This window comes from Harpegnathos saltator, unplaced genomic scaffold, assembly GCF_003227715.2.
Source record: "Harpegnathos saltator strain DR-91 unplaced genomic scaffold, Hsal_v8.6 scaffold219, whole genome shotgun sequence".
NCBI lineage: Eukaryota > Metazoa > Arthropoda > Insecta > Hymenoptera > Formicidae > Harpegnathos > Harpegnathos saltator.
In genome coordinates, this window is record NW_020230005.1 from 396127 (window position 1) to 420971 (window position 24845).

The 24845-nt window shown below is 47.3% G+C and overlaps 1 protein-coding gene across 1 annotated transcript in view; it reads right to left on the bottom strand.

Annotated features, from left to right (window-relative positions):
* Positions 1-24845, bottom strand: part of mib1 (E3 ubiquitin-protein ligase mind bomb 1) — a 408643-nt gene that overhangs the window by 380118 nt on the left and 3680 nt on the right. The gene's annotated exons all lie outside the window — the stretch shown is intronic.

Here is a 24845-nt window from a genome sequence, read left to right on the forward strand (position 1 = left end):
GTACCGACAACGACGCGCAGAGAGAATGGCCATTTCGCCGTCTCTTACCTTGCGAGACTCGCCGTTAATTTTAAACGTCGTAAATCACCCAGAATACCCCTCGCGCACGTCAGCTTCACTCAGCGGCCTCTGTCTAGAGGTGCTTTATGGATTCATCTCGAGCGAAGCTAACAGGTTGGTAAAAAGAACGAAGAAACGATGGCGATACTCGCGCGCGTAAATAACGTTACACCGTCAAGAGCTAGCTATGTCTGTGATGATCATTTCGCTATCTAAATTAATGACCGTCACGCCACTCTACGTTCACGATTAAATGAAACTCTATATTCCGAATCCGACGGTACTGGTAGAGTTGCCTCTGAAGAAGACGGGAATAATTTAATAAATACCGGGAGCGGGATGAATAAAAGAGCGGAAATTTATCGCACTCGTTTATTCCGTTGCAAATTTCGCGTTTACCAATAAATTAATCAACTCAAGAGACGACTAATTAATAAATACAGTTTCTACGAACGCGCATTATTTATCGCGAACGAAAAGCGTTTGCGTGTACATATAAATCGATGTATAGCGAGAAATATGTCCGTGAAGTTTATTACACTACCAAACGTCGAACAGAATGTCGGAATGACGGAAACAGAAAAGAACGGAGAGACAGAGAGATCGAAGTCTGACAATTCGGGAATAATTGCGATTGTCGAAGGCTTTGATTAGACGAGGGATTACTAACGCTAATACCGGCAGAATCCGGCAGCCTTGGTCAGACGGTGGTCAACGGCAGGTCAAAGGGAAGGGTAAACGAGCAAAAGGGTAAAAGGGACCGGGTGATGCAATGAGCCGGCAAACTGATGCGGCTCCAACGACGCCCAAATTGATTTACTTGACAAAGATTGAGTTACCGAATTAGAACCGGACGTAAACGGCCCGCTCGGTCATTATTCAAACCTAGCGCCCTAATGACGCGACAGGATCGCTCTGTTTATACTCCAGGACCAGGCACCGGCTGGAGAGGGGGGATTATCCTCGCAACCGTTTCACCGAACTCCCGAGAAACGATCGCTGCATTATCTCGTTAAGAAAAAAATAGCGGACCGTGAATCTTTCCAATGAGCCTACAAGTCGTAAACAGGACCGTTTAATCTTTCGAGAGGGAAAGGGGAACAGTGAGAGAGAGAGAGAGAGAGAGAGAGAGAGAGAGCGAGAGAGAGAGAGAGAGAGAGAGAGAGAGAGAGAGAGAGAGAGAGAAAGATATAGTGCAGGCAGCATTGAAAAGCCGCGCAGCTCTGAAAAGCCGCGAGTAGCATACGCGCGATTTAACGCTGCGCCGAAAGGTACTCTCGCGTTGACTCGCGAGGAGAGAGGGCATAGAAACGGAAGTGGCATCGCTTTCGGGAATATAAAAGTTTAAACAGCTCTATCGCGTAAAACTCTTATCCGTCAGCGGGTGCATTATCACGCCGGGAAAGTTGGCGGAGAGGGCGGAAAGTCAGCAAGAGAGAGAAAGAGAGAGAGAGAGAGAGAGAGAGAGAGAGAGAGAGAGAGAGAGAGAGAGACCGGGGAGGCAGAGCGTGAGGAGGAGAGGAGAGAGTTACGGTGCCGAGCAGAGAACGCAGCGAGGCAAGCAAGAGATGGTTTTGCGTTCTGCATAGTACTAATTTCGGAGAGTGCATATTGCCCATTACGGCGCGGTGTAAACTCGAGCGTAAAATTACTATAAATATTATAGCGCGAAAGGTGCACACAACGTTCGTGCCAAGATACGTAGAGCGCGAGCTCTCGCGCCCTCTTACTCTTCCACGCTCGTTCCCTTCCGCTTTCCGCGGGAGTTGCTGCTTATGTACATCGTTACACATGTGCGCCGACCGAAAACAGAGCCTCCCCTGCCTCCCAATCCAAGAAGCCAAGAACAAGGAACTACCCTTCCGCGTTATCCGCGTATCCAAAATCGAAAGAGTGAGAAAGCAGTCGACGCTCGAGGCGAGGTTCTCGCCCAGTGAAAATTCGGCTCCTCCCAACGATCGCGCCTGATGACGAAGGAGCCTGAAGGAGCACACCTTCGCGGGTGCACGAAAAAAAAAGAAAAAAATAATGAAGACGAATTAAGAGATAAATCGAGAGAATTATGGCGCATTAAAACCGAGCGACTTCCCGTCACTATGTCGGCATTCTAAGACGACACGGTTATTGGAATTCCCATTTCCCACGCGAAACTGCCAAATCGGATCGTCGGGTGATTCCGGCAGGACTGCAGTCTGTTCGTTGCATCTCTATGACGGTCTCTATCTCCCCGCCGTCCTCCATCTTTCGATAAGGACGAAGAACCAATCTCCGGCATATCGGACGTAAAAGCGCCCATAAACCAGCGATAAAGCGACAATGTCGGCGACTTTTTGGAGTCCGGACGGCAAAACGAAACCGCCGAGCGTCAACGGAACTGCATCACTTTGTACGCCACTTACAACTGCTCTTTCTTTTCGCCGGCAAACTACCCGCTTCTACCTTGGAGATGGCGCGATCCCAAGACGGGGGGGGGGGGGTGGAGACACCACGGGAGAAAAGAGTGTATTAATTTTATGAGGAAAGGGGAGAGAGCAGTCAAGATTAATTCGTCCGATGCATATTTATATTGTTGCGACCGGCGGAGGGCTGGGATTATCACGCTACCCGAAATACCACACGCTGATGGCGGCTCGAATGAGACTGGGAGGACGTTAACGCGGAGGAGGAGGAGGAGAAAGTGGCGAGATGAAATGAAATGAAAAGAGATGAAATAGAGCTTTCATTATTTTCGCCGGATACATTTCTAGCGACTTAGGAAATGTCAGGTGACGTGACAAACGACCGGACCATTTCTTGGAAATTAAATACGCCCCGCTCTCTCACTCGCCGACCGCCGGCGGGTCTAGCTGGCGCAACAACGACTAAGCGAATAGAAGAAGAGCGAAAAAAGGAAGAGATTCTCCCTCTCAGACGCGTCGGCGGTTTATTAAGGTACAATCATCCAGAATATTGCAACGGCGATATTGCAACACGCCGTTGTAACGAGACCGAGTTACCTCATAGGCGCGAAAAATTACCGACTCGCCGACGCTCGTGTATCGCTTGTCGCGGGTGTCGATTAAATTACGTCCTGTAACGCTCGCGATTTTCTGCAATTTTATTAGTCCCGCTCACGCAGTGACTCGCGATACAATAACGTACAAGCGGCAACTCAGAGAGGGAAAGAGAGAGAGAAAGAGAGAGGGGGGCAGTCCTAGTGCTCCGCTATTATTATTAAATACTAACGAGAACTTGAGTCGCACTTACAGTCGAAGCGTTAATACCGCGTTAAAGCCTTTAATACCATTCGAAAGAGAAGATAATTGTCTAAGTGTTATTAAACGATCTCAAATAGAACAAAATCCAATTTAATCCCTTTGTTACCGAGCGCCACGGCATTAGGAATTCATGAGAGTCTACTTTCGCGCTATTACACGAGGGGGATAGACTATCTAGCGCGCGCGCGCGTAGAAGACAGAACAAGACATGTAATATTGTTAATGTTAACGAGAATTAGGAGGTAAGTAGAGCATCCATATTAATTCGAGATAACCGTTCGGATACCGCCGCTACGACATATTGGTATAACCCGATAATCCTGTATGGAGCAAAGCAATGATAAGCCATGTCTCGTTTCTACTATCCGGAGAGAGAGAGAGAGAGAGAGGGGGGGAGGGAGGGAGAGAACGGGTTATGATATTACATAAGGTCGAAGATATAGGATTACAGCGCCAAATTCTAGCGATCCGTAATATCACACTGCCATGACAGGTGCTTTCAGCGTGCAATTAGCGAAATTATATTTTGCCGGTGCCGCAACGCCGGCCCTATTCGTATTAGGACTGTCTGCGTCCGCACATGAGCCAGTCATCGATTATCAAGGCTATATAACGTTGATCCGCTTTCGAGAGTCTCTTGCATTAATTTTTAAGAACGGGCAAAAAATGCAATTTTAGATACGGGAAAGCTAAGTCATATCGGCGAAGGCGTCGGGACGACTTTTGGGTCACGAGACTCTGGAAGTGAGATATCGATGTAAACGTTTCATTCGGTCCCCGATGCGTCGCAGATGGTGAATTCTTTATTCAAAGACACGAAAAATTCTTACGTCAAGAGTACGACGGTCGTGTCTAAAATTTTCACGCCGCTTTTTCCAGAATCGCAGACTGTTCTGCGAAACTATATGCGCGCGCGAATCGAACCAACTCCCGCAAGAAACAGGTCTTTAAGCAAACAGCGTCAAACAGCGATGAAATGCGAAACCTCGGTGAAATCTTTCGGTGAAGAACGACGCGAGGGTAACCCGAGGAACCTGAAGGATGTACGTGCGCTACCGGCGGACCTACTGATTCGTCGCAACAGGGTGCAAAGTACGGAGAGAGACATAGCAACGGGCGTGGGTAAGTAGAAAAAGATAACGGCGGCTCTGCTTGATGGAACGACGGACGTAACGGATAGTGACGCGGGTATACCGGCAGTCTTGGGGGCGACGGGCCAGTTTATTGCACAGGATTAAACCTCCACGTGACTGGGGCCTCCGAGACCAGTCTCTCTCTTCTTCCCCCCCCTCTCTCTCTCTCTCTCTCTCTCTCTCGATCTTTTCCGTCTTACATTTCGCGGGGAAATCTTCTCTCCATTTTACCACGCGTACCTTTTACTCTATTGCAAACTTCCCACCGGCCGGCGAACGAACTTCTCGATCCTAAATTCGATTTCCAAATTATTGTGCACATGAATCTCGTGTTTTACACGCTCCAGGATTTTACAATCCACGCGGGAAAAGATACAAATTTGCGGCTGACCGGCGCGGCGCGTTCACGTTCCCCGTGGCCTCGAGGCCGAGGCCTCTAAGCAAAATGTAGCATCAAGTAACCGAGAAATCGGTTACATTTACGTTATCGTAAAATGTGCGCGACATATTGCTCGCGTCACACGATGTGGAAATAAAATCGGTCGATCGGCACGGTCAAAGGCTGCTACTTACGGCCGACAGCATACCACGCGTCAGAGAATCGTAATTCGCCTCTAATTTCCTGGATCATCGGACGCGTCCGATTCGATTCAAAGGCGAGAATTCAGAGCTTGTCCGATGATTCCGCTACAACGGAGAAAGGGTTGGCAGTGCGGTAGATCCGACGACGGCGACGTCGGAGACGGGAAAATTGCGCGCGCGCGCGCGCGCGACATCAGGGAGACCGAAGGCCCCTAACGAACGAACGAATGGCGGTGCAATTGTACGTGGTGAATTCGACGGCAATTACACAGCCCTCCGATTTTAACGTTCCTGTATGTGCGACCGCCGTTGCCGTTGCCGTTGCCGTCGCCGCCGCCGTCGCCGCCGTTTCTGCGAATGCGGTAAGCAATTCCCATTCGTATCGCACCGCCGAGAGGAACCCCGGGGCCCATTCAGGCGAACTGGGCTAAGCTGAATGGATCGCGTGGCATCAGGAAGCTATTTGTTCGATCGCAACAATGGACGAGCCCGACGAAGACCGGCGCGCAATGCCGACGGGGAGGGGGGGGGGGGTTACGCCCGGTATTAAGATAAAGAGAAGTACTTCGCGGACCTCGCAACGGTACGACGCGCGCCGCTCTAAATCAGTGTCAGCCGTTCGCGAGTAAAATAGAAACGACCATCCGGATGCGCACGCGGCCACGGCATCCGATAGGACGACGGTGCTGATTCGCGCGGCGCGATAATTCCGTAACTCGGTTACACGGCGTGCAATTTGTTACCGAAACATATTTTGATTCGCCCGTCTCATTAGCGCCGCTCGGATAATGACGGGTAAATAGAATTATAACAATTCGCCGAATAATATTCGCGCCGGCAAAACACCGGCAAAACGCACACGACGCGCTCTCGTACATTGCGACTTTCACGCTGGATTCATTAAATCGCGAATATTGATCGACGCGATAGAAATGCGAAATCCTCAGTCGCTTAAAGCCGAGGGGAGGGCGAGGGCACTCGCTCGCTCGTCTACACACGGGGCAATTATTTTGTGATACGTTACGTTAACTATTTCCCGGTGATGTACGTCACCCGTCCCCGCGCGTCGTATACGTCGCGCGTAACCGTGCGATAAACGTCGAAGTTTCGCGACCGCGGTGCTTCAACGGTCGTTTCCTTCCGCGCTGTATCTCGCGGTTTCCGCGAGATTAACCCCGCGCTCCACGCGCCCTTGTCAAATTCGACGATTCAATTAGCGCAGAATCAGTTTGCCGACCCTCGCACGCGCCAACACCGAGCGTCGTGTCGCGTCGCGTCGCGTTGTTACCATCGCTCTCTCGTTCTCTCTCTCTCTCTCGCTCTCGCTCTCGCTCTCGCTCTCGCTCTCGCTCTCGCTCTCGCTCTCGCTCTCGCTCTCGCGGGACCCTAAATCTCGGTAACTGCAAATTAGAGGCGCGTACGGCTTCGCTTCGGCGTTCGTGCCGCCGATCCGCGGTCTTCCACGGCGGAAAGCAACGACGCTAGCCGCAATGCGAGGCGCAATGCAACGGCAAAGTTGTTGGGTTATTCCGAGCTCGCGTAACGGACTACGCTAACACACTCGGCGTAATTAGTGAGAAACTCCGGTGACGCCGGTGCGTTGCGCATCACTCCTCCAGCGCCGGACAAGCGCAAACTCGTCAGGAATGTATTCTCGAATACGGACAGTGAGCTCGCGCAGCAAAAGCGAGCCGAAGATGCGAATCTCATTCGCCGGAGCGAAACGCGCATGCATAACACCGCGACATCGGTCGAGAGGTCGGGAGAAAAAGTAGAACGAGCGTACGTGTGCGCCGAGCGGAAACGCGCGGATTAACCGCGAAAGCTGGCGGCGAAAGCGAGGCTCGATCGATACTCGACAATTGCATAGCGCCAATGACGACGAGGACGAGGACGACGAAAGCTGGGTCAGTACTAATTACGAGATATAATTTTTCATATTAAACAGGTGAGCTGATCACCCAACTGTAGCGGCCGCAAGCCGATACAACAGCCGATAAATTAATATCAGCGTCGACGATCAAATTTCTCTCGCGAAACACAATATCGACGTCTAATAAATCGTGACCGCCTGTGCGGGTGGGTACAGAGTCGAATCTTTTCCGCGGCGGCAAGGTTTCATCCTTGGAGGAAGAGACGAGTAGATGCTCTAGACTCCGGGCCGACTCTAAATTGGATACAGCTCCCGGGGTCGTTTATACCGGACCGCCCGACATTATCCAATCCTCCTAATCCGAAAGATATTCGCCATACGGCACGACCTGTGACCGACTGCCATCCGCGGCATATGGTTAATATCATTACCATTATTGTTACGAACGCGGCAGTAGACCGGAACGATTTTCAGACCGTAATTCCGACAGCGGGTAACGGTTGCGCTTAAGCGCCAATCGGACTCTCGCCACGATCTCGAATCAACGAGAATGCCTCGTACTGGGGACGTGGTACGTGACTGTCCGAGTGGAATACCGGCCACTTTTTGGTCGCTCTTGGCCTCGTCGTCGCCGTCGCCCGTGATCCTATCCGACTGAACAACGGAGCAATGCTGACAACGCAGCGTACTCCGATTCGGGATCGTATTCGAGGAGGCTAACCGTCCTCATAGAAATTGTATCCGTCGCGAATGTGCGTTTCCTTAAAACGCGAAACACTGACGCGGGTACACACTCTTTTTTCGCGTCGCAATCGAAAGAAAGTCGATAACCGGGAGCAGATTGGACGGCACTTCCGAACGAGCGCACACGGAAATGTTATTTTCTTCTGACGTATCCTCAGCAAGAGATAACTTCCGCGATGCGCGACGAAGAGCGGGAGACAAAGTTCCGCCGCAATGTTCTCGCGCGGCGGAATCTCGTGTGACGGATAGTCATCAGGAGCCAGTGCGGCCTAACCCTCGCTGAAGAATTCCTCGCGAAGAAGATGTAATATCGCCGACGGAAACGTCCGCGAGATTTTAATGTTTACCTCTTCCGATAATAACGTTTAAATACGTACTCGCGGCGAATGAATAAGTTTTAAAACTCATGAGCGAGCGAGCGAGAGAGAGAGAGAGAGAGAGAGAGAGAAATTTACTCTCGAACAATTCCCTCCCTCAAGTAATTAACGAAGATACCAGGATCGAAAAGAAAATATTTAAGGTGGAAGAAGAAATTGATTTCTCCCCGGCGAAGTTAACGCAAACCCCGGAGAGTTTGCTCCCGGACTACGCGCGCGCGCGCGCATTAATCTTTTTATTAATTAGTTCGAATACGCGACATCTTTAATCTGAGATTCTTGTTAGTCACTGTGCCGAGCCCGTCTTTGAGAGGGGCGTATCTGGCCCGGCTAGACAGGGACCGAAGGTAACGATGCCTCCGCTAATTAGAGACTGCGAACTATCGATAATGGGACGTAGCAGAAGTCCTAAATTGGTGACACGCGAAACTTGGGCTCCATTTACGGCAGTTTGCTGTGGAAGAAGAGCATCGCGAAATGTATAAAAAGAAGGAGAGACTCGCTCTCGCAGCCGCTATCGGCATTATGTAAATTTCGCGATATTATGCGGCCATTCGACGGGGCTGACCCGATAAAAGCCCTCTCTTCCGCGGAAATATCGCGCCGCGGAGTTCTAATTGAGAAAATGATAAAACGATAACGCGCGCTCGCGGTAATTCATTCGCAGAATCCTAGACGCGGTAACGATCATCACCGCGTATGCTAATGCGAGGACGAACTCACGGCGAATTGCGAACTAACTTTCGAATCGTTAGCGGGCGTCATCACCGTTCGAGATATCGATCGCTTATCGTCAGCTCGTCGGACCACCAACGCTATGCGGAGTTCGTCACTTTTGGCCACGGAAACTTGTGGCGTGTCGCGGTATGCATGCATCAATTTTCACCGAAGCAATTCCGTGCACCGCCTATCCAAAACGGCCAAGCTGTGAGCCGAGAGAGAGAGAGAGAGAGAGAGAGAGAGAGTAGCATCCATAATAAATTCACCCCTTTAAGAATCCGCAGAGAGAGAAAAACAAGGGTATCCCGTGGACCAGCTTTATCCGGCTTCCGAGCCTTTATCTCGAAATCGCGATCCGCCTCACGGAACACGAATAAACAAGGATAGTCTGGCATAAAGAAATGAAGCCCGGATACTTCAACTACTTGGGAGGATAGCGTGGGGGCGGGGGGAGGAGCGAGTGTAGTGGGGTTTCGGCGAACGGGAACGCGGCGTGTCCTTATAAAAAGGGGCATAAATTCATCAGAGATAAACGCATCCCTCTGTTTCCTCGCCGGAGTGGAAAGGAAGATGGCGAGGAAGCCGAGTCGCGGGGAAAAAACGAGAAAGACGAACATAAGGAAGGAGGAAACGGTCTTCTCGTCGTCGTCCACCCACAACGACGAGAAAGTTATATCCGGAGATCCGAAAAAAAGGGCGAACATGGCCGGATTCCTAGAGAATCCGAGAAGACTATCTTGTTTCGAAAGCTGGGGGATGAGGCGCGCGACGACGAGGAATCCTTAAATCTCCGCGACTCACGCCACATCGGCGAGACGGTACGCACGAGAAATAATGAGCGTACAAACGGCCGTCTGTGGCAATCACGCGCGCGCGCGCGATTTGTACCCGTATAAGAAAGATCAAGAAATAAAAAATATCAAGAAAGAAAAAATGAAAAAAAATTGCTGTTTAATTTCGATATGCTCAGGAAAGAGAAAAACGAGAAACTTTCTCGTCGTTAAAACGTAGAATTACCAAGATTTTTTCAGTGTCTCTGTCAACTGAATTAAACTTTCATTTAACGAAAATATACTTCGAAACGACGAAGATATACAGGCGTGACGAGTACAACGCTAGTTCCTGTGAGCAATCTAATATTTCACAAGTCAGTTTTCTAGGATACGCGCGATTGCTCGATCGTTCTCGGCGCGAAGATACACGGGGTACCGTCCGTACGATATATTTGGCGCCAACGCTACTGCATCTCTTGATCTTTCGCTGACCTATTACGAAAACTTTGGCGACTAATAATCGCGTCCAATATCGCAACTTCAACGGAGAAGCTGTCAGCGACGTCTTGAGAATTTCCTTCCCTCAGATATATCGTTCCGATAAATGTAAATAAACTTTCGAAAGATAAATCCATCCCCCGAATTGAGATTTTGGTTCTACGTTAACCACGTAAATTCTGTCAAACTTAAAGTATAGGAAATAAAGAAAAGAATCCGTCAATATAACAATGTAAACGTCATTTTCCCATCTTGCTATAAATAATTATTTTATTACCGCCGTTTTTCTCAAAATTGAAAAAAAGAAAGAGTTTTTCATATCAAAAAAGAAAGAGTTACCGATAAATTCGCGACGATTTAACTTCTTATGTTTCTGTGTTGCGCGAATGCATTCGCGCGGCAACGTCAATTCGTTCCCGACGCATCCTCCAAATTTCAATTTTCGTTAACGATCCACGAGGAAGCATCGCCCGTTTTGTGGCAGCGATCGCTCGGCTGAGACAGCACGAGTGACTGAACGAGAGGAGAATTCACGGAATCACTTAATTTTCCTATTCATTTCGTTCGCGATCCGAGCGACGCCGCTTATTCGACGGTACCGTGCTCGAAACGTCCCAACAACAAGCGGACATGAAGACGAAACAGCAGCGGAAGAAGCAACGGATGGAGTAATGCACGGAGTCGATCCCTTTCGTCGATCTCACGCGCGACGAACTTCTCCGTTGGCAGTAACCTAAATTCTAATCGTATCGTAGATTACGTTAAAGTTCCGCAGGCGGTTCAGAGAGAACGGAGAGAATGGAGATTGGTCCGCGATAATGTACGACAATGTACAGATGCAAGAGCACGTCCTACCTCTGTACATATATATGTATATGTGTACATACACACACATGTGTACACGTGTGTGTGTGTGTGTGTGTGTGTATGTATGTGCGTGTATGTGTAAGGACGTTAAGCGATATCGTTCCTAACGAGTTAAGATTGCTAGCGAAATTGCGCTAATCTAACACCAATTAAATCTAAAGTCGAGGAACAATTCGGGAAGGGATTCGGAGAGCTATTCAGTAACGTTATTTACGACGGGACTATTTCGATAGCGATATCCGGTCTCCACTTTTCAACTCTCGTGGTATTCGCAGGACGAAGATCGGATAACGTGGCGATCGATCGGTTAAACGTAAGCCATGGAAAACGATATGTACACGATACGCGCGAAGCTTGCGCGACGTTTAAGCTTGGGGGAAAAAAAAAGAATCCGTAAAACGTCAGGACAGAAACCAAGATAGCGCGCGCGGACGAAGTTGTAGACACTAGACACTATTACGTAGCTCACTCGGCGCGAAACGTTCTATTTTCCGGCGAGCAACGACCACTTCTCCCCTACTTTTCTCGCCTTCCACTCAACGTTTCAGTCTGAAACGTACCCCGAAAGAAGATATTCGAGGGAAGAGTGCCTGGAGAGTCTCGAACAACAGTCGGCGGGCCTGCGAATGAAACTCGCATCAGTTTCGCCCGGACGGAGCGCCGAGAAAATCCAGAAGAAAGTTTCCGCGAAAACACCGGCGCTAGATGTACGCGCTGAAACTCGCGAAAATTTATGTCACTCCACGTGCAGTCACGTATAAGGAATTCTAACGGGGGGTCACGGAAAGTTCGCCGATATGTCCGCGTGCAACGGCCGGTGTGTGATGCATGTCAGAACGCGACGACACTTGAATCGCTATTTGAACAGTACTTCTGTGAATGATACAGGAGAAGTCCGAGCGCAATGTAGCATCTAGAAAGACGAGACGGGAGGAAAGAAAGAAAGAGAGAGACCCGATGGGTCCGGTAAATCTTAACTGAGAGAAACTTCCGAAAATTTACGTCGTCGCGTGCACGGCCGTCCACAGAAGTCGCCTAAAAGGCCACGCGGGACTCCACGGCTACAGCTTTGTTCCCGTAAGGGACGCATTAATCCACGTTAAGTCTCGGCTAAATAAGTGCCGCCCGGCTGAAAAAGCCGGCGGCTCCGTCGAACGGATAAGTAAGATTGGAGCCAACGTTACGACGTTAATACGAGAAAAAGGGCGAGACGAGAGACGGAACTGGTGCTGGATTCTGCGAATTTGCCATTATGCGATCACGGTTACAATCTAGCGAGCTATCCTAGGACCGATATATTATACGTATTCGGAGGAAAGAAAGTGAGAAGAAGAATATCGCATTTTTCAACGTGTTAAATTTGCGAGAGCCAATTCGAAGTCGGAGTTCTAACTTTCGTGTCACTTTTAGGAGAAGTCGTGAATGTAAAATTTAATCCTGACAAAACACACAAAATCATACGCAAAATGTGTACGTTCTATTAGTTCTGAATTCTCTAGCTGAAGGAAGATCCCCCGAACTGCTCCGATCGCCTCGCAAAGTGACGACATTGTCGTATATTCGGCAACTTGGATCACGACTGCTGCTAGGATACGAGGTAACACGGAGAACTCGACCAGCGTCGCGCATTAGCGAATGAAATATTAATGGGTCTTGCCTACTTCCCGATAAACCCTAGTTAAACGGTCTATTGTGCTATAGCGTCTGCCATCTGCCACTGTGTCCCAAAGTGTTTAGACACCCGGGAACTAATGGCGCGCTAGATATACGATCGTACCTCGCCTGGTTGTTGAACTATGGCGACGCTGCATTCGGGTAGTGGAGCAAAAATCATCGTGCTACCGCGATATCACATCGCTCGTAAATGTAAATGCATACACGGCGTATCATTTGTAAATCACGAGTCGGGGGCGCGCGCGTGTCATCCGCGTATCGACGCGAAGCGTATTTCCAGATTTGTATATTTTTAATGCGACTCGTCTGGCGTGTGTATCACGTCATGCGGAAAATTTATGAATCGAAATCTTATCACGATAAAATATGACGCGGGAAACTGTTGATTCGCCGACGTTACCGATGTCCCTGGACGTTGACTCGGGACGGACTTAACAACGTAACATTTGTCCCCGTACGTGACGTTCAATGCATTTCAAAATGTTTCCCTTTTCTCATTTCGCTGACACGATGGACGCGACGAAGGTAGCAATGCATCTCACGGGAAGGCGAAGGATTTCCCGGCGGATCACCGGGAATTTTAAATTTTCACCAAAAAGAACGTTGTCTTACAAACTTAGGAAGGAAAGTGGCATTTCGGTGCGGCTTCTCTAAAATGATTATCTATTGCATACCGCAACAATCCTAAGAATCGAAATTTTCCGTGACACCGCACGAACATGTTTGTAATATTAAAGAAAATAATCTAATATAATAAGAAAAAAGTAGAGAGCTCATATTTGCGAAAAGGGATAATAGTCAGAAAGCGAGAATAACGTAGAACTGGATAAGAGCGGGAAAATAACGCGAGAAAGAGTATCAAGAAAATTGATGTCGGGGAAGAGAGAGGAAGAGAGAGAGAGAGAGAGAGAGAGAGAGAGAGAGAGAGAGAGAGAGAGAGAGAGAGAGAGAGAGAGAGAGAGAGAGAGAGAGAGAGAGAGAGGAAGAGAGAGAGAGAGAGAGAGAGAGGAAGAGAGAGAGAGAGAGAGAGAGAGAGAGAGAGGAGGAAGGAAAGGTAGAGAACCAAATGATACTAGTTGCCTCGCGCAAAACAACAGCCGCTGCTCCGCTCGCGGACTACACAGCGGCATAAACAAGGTAAAATAAACAAGGGTGCAAACATTATAATGCAGAAGCATTGCCGGCGGAATAGCAGCCCCGTGCGTGAGCGTATGCTTTGTATTGTATGCGTCTATTCGTTTGTAGATTTGCGCATGTAGCTCGGTACGAACGTCAGCGGAAGTGCTGCCTAGTAGCTACCTAGGATCCTCTTCTTCCACGTCGTTCGCTACTTCTTCTTCTTCCTCTTCTATTCCTCTTCTTTCTCAGCACCTTCCGACCTCGCGCGAGACCTACCGCCAGCGTACACGCTATTTCTCTCTTTGCCCGCCGTCTACGAATCCCTGGCATCGCTTTTTGCAAAGTAACCCCCGGTACCCCGAGGAAGGACTATCGCCAGCAGAGGATACATCATGTAGACAAATGGGACGGTAATCTTTCTTGCCGGCCAGGCAACATTAGCGTATCACGGGGCGCTTTAAACGCGCCTAGCATTTCAGAGCAGACGTAATTACTCGACAAAGGGAATTTCGACGGGAGTTTTACCTTAAGCTACATCTTCTCGCGCAACCCCCCCCCCCCACCCGGAGAATTCAACAAGTATGGGCGCTGCGAAATTTCTGGCGTACGCGCTTTACCGGCAATTTTTGCGTAATCGTTCGATAGATTCGAATCTCGCTGTCGTCGTTGACCTATGTTTCGTATGCAACGGATTCCTGCTACCATCGTGATAAAAGTTCACAGAGAGGGCAGGTTTTTCTTTTATTTTTTCATATATAAGAAATTTATACGAATATTTCTTTTGAAACGGCAAAAGCACCGGCATTCTCTCTCTCTCTCTCTCTCTCTCTCTCTTTCTCTCTGTCTCTCTCTCTCTCGTCCACCCTCATCACGCTTTTATCCATCGTTATCCGGGAAAGCGCCAAGGGCGTCACCATGGGGCCGATACGAGGGAACTTTTAAAATTACCCAAGCTTCCGGCTGGGACATAATATAGCCTATTAAGGATAGACGACGCCGGATCGGAGATGGGAGCGAATGGCGCGAACTCGATGTAGGAAAAAGCCAGAGCCAGGGTTAGTTTAATCCCTGAGTCTCGCCGCGGCAAACAAGAGAAATAGAGATATAAATTTCGCTTTTACCCCGATGACTACCGCCATTGCCATAATCTAACGCATATTTCGGAATGTTCGTTCCCCCGCGTAAAACCGCGCTGGAATTTCGCTCTGGTGCATTCCGTCGAATTTTCTATGCTGTCTGCTTACATTGCCACACACACACACAGAGAGAGAGAGAGAGAGAGAGAGGGGGGGGGAGAGAGAGAGAAAGAGGAAGAGAGAGAAAGGAGTCAGTTGGCACGGATATACGGAGTATACAAAGTACACACAGGAAAATAAGGAAAGAAAAATAACCGCGCGTTTTCGCGGTTCGTAGAAAGTGACGCATCGTGTATTACGAAAACGGATTGAAAAACAAAAACGCTTCAGCCACTGATATTGATCGCCAGAGCACGTAAGACCGTGAAAAAGACTTTCGCATTTGAGAACGGTTACATCGTCGAAATGCAGCCACGTATATCCGTCAAGTGACTACGCTGCAAGATATGATTAAGGCAATGGCATTATACACACACACACAATACACACAACACACACACATATATATATATATAGAGAGAGAGAGAGAGAGACATTAAATTACAGTAGCACGTACTACACGAGGCACGTGTTGCAAATTTGAGCAGGAGCTATTTCGAATGTTAGCAGTCTACATAAACTTCCCAAGTGTTTAGTAGTTGCAGCAGACTACGAAGTGATGAAACGATCGCGAAGTAATGTCTCGACAATGTACATGACAATTTTATGCGAAATCCCGCCTGAGGTGATACAACATCTCTTTCTGGTTTTTCGATGTCCTGATATTCAGAAGTTGCAAGTTAGTTCAGCTGCCCAGTCGAGCGTAAATTTTTACTTCGCAATAAAAAAGAAGAAGACTGTAAGAATACTTCGAGAACGAGCACATTATCATCTCGAGAATTTAGTACGCGAAATATTTTCATGAGAGTAATAAAAATCGCGAAGGAGCCGGGGGAAGAGGGGACAGAAGGAGGACAGGGGATCGTATAAAGAGCAGGACAAAATTATGGTCTCGAGGTTTTTCGCGATCTCGTATTATATGCGTTTCATTTCCGATGTTCGTCGAGCGAGCGTGTTATCGTTCCTTTCGAAAGTTCGCAAAAACGGGGCGCGCATAATAAGACAACTTTTCGAGAGAGATACGAATCAGCGGTATCGGAATCGAATCAAACGCAGTACAATCTCGTGCGCGAATAAAGTATCAAAATTGCACATTCGCGGAATTGGTCACGAGGGCGCAAGATCGGACCGGCTGGATAAAGCACAATAACTATCAATCTTACGTATCGCTCCATTACCCGTTTTTCCAGCATACATAAAGATGTATACTTACACCCGGGGCATTTGTTACTCTTGACCGTGTAACGCAAGTGCCCGGAGCAACGAGACTCCGAAGGCGCATAAAAAGGGAATAAACTACCCCGATGTTGAACGAGAGAGTCTTTAAAAACTTCCCCCATACTTTTACACTTTACGCGTCATATGGGGGTGCGCATATATACGTAAATCAAAACACTCAAACAACTCTTGAACAAAGATGCTGGGCGAGGGAGCTCTTAAGCCAGCCGCTCAAACAAACTCAAACAGAAATGATCTCGCGATCTCGCGATATGAAATAATTTGCGCCGATCGACCCAGAGTGAGCAGCTTATCGCAGTGTGCGATAACGACGGCTCAGCTGAAATTCGATTTGAGCTTAACATGAAAATACCGATGCATTCGTTACCCTCGCAAAATCACCCCATCCTAAAACGGTGGAGCGAGACCCATGTTCGTGTCTATAAAACTTGATTACTTGCACGAGTTCTGCCAAGAAATTCGAAAGGCGAATGTAAGGCCCCAGTAAAACGTTCAAATTGCCCCAACCTCGTTAAAGATACGCGCAATGAAACATTTAACGTCCGACACGCGAATAAATCCTGTCACGTAGCGACGTTACGTCTCGTGCCGGGGAATCAAGTGAAGACGAATTGGGTAGAAATGAAAGTACTGTGCGAAACGACCGCAACCCTCGGAAACATTTGATTACCCTGGCCAAACACATCCGCATATAATAGCGAGTAGCGTTTCGCGATAAAAATACGATGAATTCCGACATGTAGAATACCTGAGAATGATATTGCAACTGACCTTCTACCCTTTTTGCGAGTAACAGCGCAAACAGCCGATCCGACGAGAATGTCAGTGGAATTAAAATTAATTCCGACGAGATCGCGAAACAGACGGATTCTCTCGGCAAAAGGATATTGTTTTTTTTCTTCTTTGTTTTTTGCAGCATATATATAAACGCGAGATTTGAAGAGACTCAAAGTGATTCCTAAACGATGGTACGAAAGGCTTGCGAAAAGAGAGACGGAAAAGGGAGAAAGGTAAAACAGGCCAGGGCAGTAATACTTTATCTCCTGATACCGTTGTTATTTCAGGCAATCTGCCTCGATCCATTTTGGAGCAACACGCGAAGGTTCTTACGCAACGCAAGTCAGGAGCTTCTACAAATATCAAGTTTGCACAGAACGTACGTCGAGCTCGCTTTTGCCAACTGATGCGATACGTCGTCGTGTGTCCCGTGCTTCACTTCTCCTTTTTCTCCTCTTTTTTTTTTTTTTTTTTCAGAAGACGCATAAACGTGCGATGCAAATTCGCCGTCATATATTTCGCGCACGTCGTATATTTCGTTGCGCGATACGGCGATCTATGTTGCAGCGCGCGTACGCACGGAGGATATATTGCGCGCGTGCTCGTCCCCGGCGTGTAAACGCACGATTCTGAATCGAGCGTTAGCTCGCGCGCGAGTTAGACGACTATGGGGCGAAATTTTATTATCAAAGTTACAAGCCTTCATTTAGTATCATCGATAACGCGGACTATGGCGCGCGTCCCGTACGAATATCAAGCGGAATTTACGAGCTAACTTTCTAGACTTCGTTGAGTTCACGTCAAGCCGCGTTAATACGCAATAGCGCGAGCGCTGTACAAGGGCGCGCACCCCTCCCTCGACACAGACGCGCCGCTTACGAATACCTAAGCAAACCGATGAGGTGGAGGGAACAAAGGTGGAGGGTGAGAGAAAGAGAAGCAGCTGGGGTGGCTGCGGCTTCGCCGCAGACCTCCGTAGGTTTACGACTCCGGAATATCGAATGTTAATACCAACTGTCATTGTATCAGAAGTTTCATCCTAAACTTCGACTACTGTCGCGGCCCATATAGCCAGAGAGACTCGAGGATTATTCAACGACTCGAAATCGACCCGGCGTTGCCCGCTTGCCCGTAAACGAATCGCCGGATATTTAAGCCCGAGCCCCTAACGAACCGCGAATCGATCTCGTCCGCGGCGGAACTTCTCTCTCTGTTCGTCTCACGAAGATACTAAAAAAACTGGGAGACTCGTAAAGCAACGGTAAAATTAAGACTTACAAGCCGTATCTCTTGTAGCAAACCGCCGGGGGCGTAATATAATTCGCACAGAGGGAGACAGAAAAAGAGAGAGAATGAGTGAACGAGAGAGGAAGAGAGAGAGAGAGAGAGAGAGAGAGAGAGAGAGAGAGAGAGAGAGAGAGAGAGAGAGAGAGAGAGAGAGAGAGAGAGAGAGAGAGAGAGAGAGAGGGAGAGAGAGGGAGAAAGAGTTGGGAGGGAGAGGGAAAGAGAGAGAGAGAGAGGAAGGAAAAGAGGGCGCAAGAGAACGAGAGACAAAAGCGACGGGCAGTTGCGGCACTGTTTATGAAAAAAAGCACTCGCGTGTTAACACAGCGATGTCCCGAAGGACTCTGCGCTAATCTCACAGGCGCGGCGTCCTCGGGAGGCAGCCGCCGAATCACCCCTCGGAGAGGCCGGGCAAGTGGCGAGACCGGGGCCAGCATAAACACGCTTAAGTTTTGGGGGTTGAGTGCAGCAGCCCGTCACTTGCACGGTCGCCATTCCACGAAGGGACTCTCCGCCTAAGTACTTGAGTACAGCAGGCACCGTTGGCTAAGAGTTTGTTGCTGTTTCTTGTTCTCTCGTGTTACCTCCGTCGTCGGAGAGCTACCCCCCTTAATCGCCGGGGTAAGTTTAATGTCGCGCTGAACAACGCGAGTCGCATTGTTATTGCGGCCTTCAGCGAACGTTTCCCGACACATTTTTCGCAAGCAAGCAAGAGGATGATGATGATGATGATGATGATGATGATAATGACAACGCGAACCACCCAGTCGATCGTACCGCGACCGTAACACCTCACATCTATAATTTAACCCTCGAATAGTGCCTCGTCTCGAGGAGAAACACAAGCGGACACGTTGACGCAATGGACGCCGCTACATCTACATCGAAACGACGCCGGTCAGATTCTTTTCTCACGTTCTCAATTCTTCGCATCCCATTGATCGTCTGAGGTGCCTGTTACAAATACACGATCGAAAGATTGAATAAATGTGTATTAAGTAATCTGCTAATTAAAAATTTTGGTCCATCTAATTCCGAGGGAAAAGTGCACGCACTGTGTGCATCCAGAACGTCGAGTTATAAACTTGAACTTCGCGATGTATCCGAAATGTTTTGTGTGTATGTATGCGTACGTATGTGTGTGTATGGGAAGAGAAGGGAAGCGCGAGATACGTCTATCTTATTAACTCGCGGTCTACAATCGCAGAGCACCGACCGTAACTGTAAAAATAATCAACGTGTACTCCGCCCGCTTCGCTACTAACAGCGTAATACGCTTCTCGTTTTACGATCCTCTTTTACCGACGTTTTCAGCCCGACATCGCGCGACCACGGCGCACACACATACACGTATATAGATACACAGTGCAAGACCTCGCGTCATGGGTCCTTTACGTCGATCACATAAAGGCGCGCAACCACTGACAAAAATGTGAGCCAACCGTCGATGAGATACGCGGGATTACATTCATTTTCACGGTCCGCGACTCGAGCTCGCCGAATTATATTTCATCGACACGTCTTACGCGAGTGAATGATCAAGCGGCGAATACAATTTAAATATGCGATCGTTTTCGCACGCTACCGACAGCCGTGCAAAATGGAAAACGGGTCTGCGTTGCGGTCGTGTTTTTACAGCGTCCAACACGAGCGAGCTACAATCGGAATCGAGATTCCGTTCACGAAGATACATGCAGAATGTAAGGATACGTCCCCAGACGGTAGCCTTTATACTGCAAAAGCGAGAAGTGTTAAATCCGTTTACGCGCAAGAATCTATTCAGATATTTATTTAAAACACTCTGTCCATGTTCTTGAGGGATTGGCTCGGAACCGAGGCATTTTTCGACTACCAACGAGCTAGTTTGCTATTCCGGAAGACGGCGGATGGCGATGCATGCTGGGAATAGCGGTACCGTGGCTGCATAGTACCCGATATATGTATATCTCATCCTCGAGGAAAGGAGCCCCTGGATTCTACAGTTCGCATCGGTCCCTACGGCTTTTCGCTTCAGACAAGCTATAGACGAAATGTTTATACTCTAGGATAGCAGTCATTTTCGGGGAGGGAATTTTCGCGAATCGCGTACACAACGATATCAATGACGATGAATGCGAAGTAACAACGAAATTAGCTCGCCTCGAAATGAACGGCGCAATGAATGAAACAATGCGGGAACGCGGAACAACCGCGTTCCCGCATTGTACACCGCTCCGTTGTAATAAAGATCAGCAGTTAAAAAAGTTAAGAATATTGAGGATAAATTCAATGAACATTATCGAGCGAATGCTATCGAATTGCAAATGTGGGAGAATGCGAAAGGAAGCGAATTGGCCAGTTGGCCGATCGATCGAGTAATGTAATGCTTTAAATAGTAATCACTAGAGAGAGAGAGAGAGAGAAAGAGACGCGTGGAGCAAATGCGAGTACCGAATTACTTTCGCAAGCGATCAAACGGCGACGCGATCTCCCACGCGTAGTAGAGTAGGCATTTTCTGCGCGAACGTGCGGCCCGAGAGCGTTACTTCTGTCGAGTCTGCACCGAGGGGAATATTGTCGCTGTCAGCGAATATGTTTTATAGCGGAGTCGCAGCCAGGACGCGACTACAGGCGACGCGACGGTAACGCGGATCGGAAAGAGGAAGAGCAAGACAGAATGAGAGGGAGAGACGATGTACTATCAGCCTAGGTGGGTATTGGATTTGTAATAGAGGCCATATGGAGCTATAGGTGCTCCTCCATCCTCCGATTTCAACCTGCCGAGTGCGCTCCTTACCTCGCCTCGAAACGAACCACTTTTTCTTATAAAAGACGATCGTATCGGCGTAAAGACTGCCGGCTCGATAGAACGCATTATTCGCACGATGGAGTAAAGAACTTGCGAATGTATCGCTCACGTATTTTGCCTCGTTAATTCCCAAGAGCTTCCTCATGCACGGAGAGCGCGCACGACTATTGAAAGAAATGTCATATAAAACCCCAGGTTGAAATTTCAATTCCACATTGACCCTACAAATTCTGTCGAACTCGAAGAATCAATAAAGAATTTCGAAATATAATATTATACAAGCTGTTATTCTATACATACATATAAAATAAGAAAATATTACGTATACGTACGAAATAAGAAAATATTAAATAATATGAATAAATAATTTCAATAGAACCTAAAGTCTTCGACAAGAGGTGATAAAACAAAAATAACAGTTGTGTGTTCAATAATGCAATGTGTGTGTGTGTGTGTGTGTGTGTGTATGTATCAAAATTTAAATTTGAAGTTTATAAAATAACAGTATCGCGTGTTGAATTTGCAAATGAGCTCCTTTCATTTTTATCTTTTTCAGTTTTATCTTATCATTATCCCAATTTTAAATTTAAATATCGATTATATAATTATCGATTCTAAACTTAAATATTGATTCATATAAAATTATTATCATCCTTACAATTACTTTCTTCTCATTCTTTTGAATTTTTAAATCTTATTAAAATTTTAAAACTAATACAAAAAAAAAATATTAAAGAAATTATGAAATAAAAGAATTTGTAGCTTTATATTTCCGAATTAATTTCATTATATACCCATATTATTTATTTCATATTTACTTACCCTATATGCCTTATTTTCAATTAAACTACATTTGTTGATTACCGAAATAAAGAATACAGATTATATGCAAATAAAATATTGAAATAATATTGATTTCCACAAACGATCAGAAAGAGAGTATTTTTGTTTCCAATAGTGATTGATAAAATATAAAATAATTATAGATCAGATCTTGCGATGCGGGTCGTCAACAATTTATTTCATAAATTTATCTGTCATCGGCCGTATAACGAACACAATCGACCTCGATTATGGCGTGTATGCCCTGACCGTGCCCGTAAAACAGAATGGTCTCGGCTGGTGAAACGCCATGTCGAGGAGATTGAGTTGCACAGCGTCACGAGAGAATGCAGTTTCTCCAAAGCGATTAATCCTCATTGGATGAAATTCACGTGATACACGTCGCCGACAACTGCGTTACAGCGAACACAGCCGGTTCCTTGTCGCGCGATTCAAACGCTGCTCCGAAAATCTATGATCACGCGACAACCGCGTAAAACTCATCAGCGAATTATTCCGCCCTAATTTTCGCGATTATTACTTTTTCGATAGCGCAGCCGTAACAACGGAAAAAAGAAGTACGATCGGACGATCGATCGGAGGTAAAAGCTTTATCGCCGAACGTCTCTCGATATTTCTTCCCGGGTATCCCGGAATGAACAGCGAAAGCCGTTAAGGATGACTAGCTCGATTTTAACGGGAGCACCGAAGGGTTGCTACACACATCGAGAGCGCTTACACACGTAGCCCCAAAGACGTCCGGTATTTCGATTAGCCCGATCCTTCAACGAAGCAGACAGGATGATAGCGCGATCGCAAAAATTCCCTTCACCCTTTCGCTCCCTCCGCCGCCGACGTCGGTATTGTCGAATCGACTTGTCGGAATTTCGCGCACGTGCCGCCCGAGAGTCTACCTTTCTTGCCTGGCACATACGTACGTGATCGTTGAAATTTTATTCCTTCGCGCGAAAGTACACTCGACGAGGGAAAAAAGTTACTTTTCGAAAACTCTCTCTCGTGACGGAACAAGTGGTAAAATCGCGGCGGACACATTCGTGGTTACCGTAAAATAAAAACGGCACAACGTCGAGTAAAGATGAGAGGTATGGAGAGGTACGAATATTAGTCTCTCGATTTCTCGATCGGTACGCGGGAGAAGTCGATGTGTGTAGAGATAATACGAACGATAAAGCTTTTTAGCTTCGACAATGTACTTCCGCGGTAATCTCTCATTTAAGAGGCTCCGACCACTTAGAAAGTACAATTATGCAAATACCGGTTGTTTAAGTGCGGTGCGAGCGCAGCCGGGAAGAGAAACAGACGCGGAACCGTAATTCTGCGAACGCTAATGCAAGCATATTTTCGCGGACCCCGTGCCCCCGGTTCCCGGGTTCGATGAAATATACAGCACGGTATTTCACAACGCGTCGCGATACACCCAGCACCGCGTAAAAACATCGTTGATTTACGTTTACTGTTAATTTATACCATTTTGTGCGGTGATTATGAAAATGAGGAGGGTATTGCCTAACTTTCTTAATTACTTCTCTCAGCCGTTGGCGGGCGTTATGAGAAGAAAAAACTTCCGCGATAATTTACTGTAATTACTTACATGCTCTTAATGCTCTAACGCTCTAGAGAGGCCGACAAATTTCCCCGCGTCTTCGATCAAACTATCCGACTAACGTCGGAGAGTAATCGTTTCGTTCAGGAAGTACGTAATACATTTCTGGAGTAAACCGACGTGCGGAAAATTCTCGGAACTAAAAAAAAACAAAAAAAAAAACAAAAAATTCCCGCGTCTGTTCCGGTGGAATAATTTTGGGTAAAAAAAAAAAGGGACAAAAGAAGAGAGGAGAGAAAACAATGGAAAATACGGGAAAGTAGCGGTCGTCGATGTATGCCGAGCACGTAAATGTTGTTTATCGCAGAAAACGTTTCTAGTTGTCTTCAGGTTCGAATTGTTTCGAAGGGGAATAGGGATCCGCAGTGTTATACCCCATTGCTGGAGCACCAAATATACACACAGTGCGCCTTGATTATGCGCAACACGTATTCTCAAACACAATCTCGCGACACTCGTAACGCAGGTGGAATTCGAGGCTTCCTCGAGGCAGATAACTGAATTAATTAAGTCTCCTGCAAATGAGGAGATACCCGTGTAACAAAGGTGAATTAACACTAATTCACATTCGCGTATCCGGCGTACGTGCGCGAATACTGTGCGGGTGTTAAAAAGCGATGAAAAATGGTCGAATTAAAGTAACGACGGCTGAGCATGCTGCTTTACGCGAATCATTTTGAAAGCGATCTCAAAAGCGAAGAAGGAAGAAGGAACAAAAATACACGTATCAGTCGTTCGCGGCGTGAGCCTGTGAAAATGGGATTGTATCGCGCGCCGATACTTTAAGCATCTGCGGTATCAGTGAACGTCCGCACGGTTGACCGTTTAACGCCCGGGGCCATCAATAATAAAGTACAGCTGCGTGCGGTTATACTCGCCAGCCCTGCAGGCTCTCCTCTCAAATATCGAAGCAAGGAGGGTAATATATATGCCGATATATATATATATATATATATCCTGTGTGATTGGAATCTACCTCCTTCTCCGACACCACATATTCCTCTTCTCTCCACCCTTCGCTTCTACCCTTCTTCCGCCCGTTTTCTTTCTTTCTCCGCTTTCCTTTTATCCTTATTACGTCTTTCTTACGCGTCGAATCTAAATTTATTTTCTTTATTCGAAGCAAGTCGTCTTCTTATCGCTCCATATTCGATTTCTATTCTAAAAGCGCTTGCACGAGCAAGAGAACGAGAAATATTTCTCCCGAACGACCGAGCATCGTTTAAGCTTTGTTTAAGTGAACTTTTAAACGTAGAACGTAGTACGTCTCTTTTGGGAACACCTTTGCAGGAATATCTTTCCCGATTTCGCTCTTCTTCTACAATTTGTCGCGGATTAAAGAAGTTGAAGGCTTAAGAGAATCATTATTCAGGATACAGAGATTATAAGCTATAAGCTA